The following is a 1,020-nucleotide window of genomic DNA, read 5'->3' as shown; positions in this document are numbered from 1 at the left end:
CTGACCGCACGACCAGGACGCGCCCCTCCCACTGCTCGCCGTGATGTCACCCCGCTGCCCCGCCCCCTGCCTCGCTGGCCACGCCCACTAGGGGTAGGCCCTCCTGCGGCCGCGCCCATTCCCTCGCCCCTCCCACGGGGTGCTAGCCCCGCCCATGGCGCCCTTGGCCTCCGGCTCCGGGCTCCCGGAAGCGTGGCGGGCATCTGCCTTGCACGACGGCGGCCACTGTGTGCGCCGCGTGCCCGCGAGCGGGGCCCTGCCACCCCGCGGGACGCCCAGCCACCCTGTAGCGCACAGGGGCGCGGCAGCAGGGCCAGGCCCGGCCCCCGGGTTCGTCCCCGCACGACGGAAGGGCGGAGCAGGCACGCACGGGGCGTGTCGCTGGCCCGCAGCGGTGCCCCTCGCAGCCGGGAGCCCGAGGCCCAGAGGCGCAACGTGGGCCGGAAGAACCGTGGCGGGCGGAGTGGGGCTGCAGCGTGGATGGGTTGCAATGGGCACTCTGGCGACTGGGGAGGGCAGCCCCGCCACTGAGGCTGCTGGTGGCCGTGGTGACAGTGGCCGTGGCAGTGATCTCATGCTTGAGGGGCACCGTGGCCCCGGCAGATGGGGGGAGGGGAGGGTCCAGCCCCTGCCCCTGGGGCCAGCAATATCCCTCAGGGCTTGCAGGCCGCTGCCCCTCACGAAGATGGCGGGCCCAAGTGGTAGAGTCATCGCTGCCCCTCACAAAAATGGCGGGCTCATGCCGGACGGGCAGCTCTGCCCCTCACAAAGATGGCGGGATGGGGCAGTGGGGTAGGAGGAGCCTCTCTCCTTACCCCTCACAAAGATGGCGGCTGATGACAGGCTTGGAGAGCCGACCAGTGAGAAGCTGCGTTGCTTCCGGTGAGCACGGTGACAGCCAACGGCAGGAGGGGATGCATCCGGGCGATGCCGGGGCAGCGATGACAGAGCAGGGGGGAGCGCGGCGCTGGGGAGCGGCGCCGCCGGCGCATGGGGACCCCCAGCGGGGGGCGGGGAGCG

The 1,020-nt window shown here is 72.9% G+C and overlaps 1 protein-coding gene across 4 annotated transcripts in view; it reads left to right on the top strand.

Annotated features, from left to right (window-relative positions):
- MORN4 (MORN repeat containing 4) overlaps positions 1-1,020 on the top strand; it is a 20,120-nt gene that overhangs the window by 16,197 nt on the left and 2,903 nt on the right. Inside the window, exon 1 of one of the 4 annotated variants that reach the window (XM_019556126.1) lies at positions 800-891. The exons of 1 other annotated variant lie outside the window; for it this stretch is intronic. The gene's annotated coding sequence lies outside the window, so the exon portion shown is untranslated. Of the gene's footprint in view, positions 1-799; positions 892-968; positions 1,001-1,020 lie in introns of those variants that run through there. 2 more of the 4 variants (XM_019556127.1, XM_019556125.1) reach the window with 2 other exon arrangements.

This window comes from Crocodylus porosus, unplaced genomic scaffold (assembly GCF_001723895.1).
Source record: "Crocodylus porosus isolate Cpor-Errol unplaced genomic scaffold, CroPor_comp1, whole genome shotgun sequence".
In the NCBI taxonomy this organism is placed as follows: domain Eukaryota; kingdom Metazoa; phylum Chordata; order Crocodylia; family Crocodylidae; genus Crocodylus; species Crocodylus porosus.
Note: the sequence above shows the minus strand (reverse complement) of the source record. Positions and strands in the feature narration are given on the sequence as shown.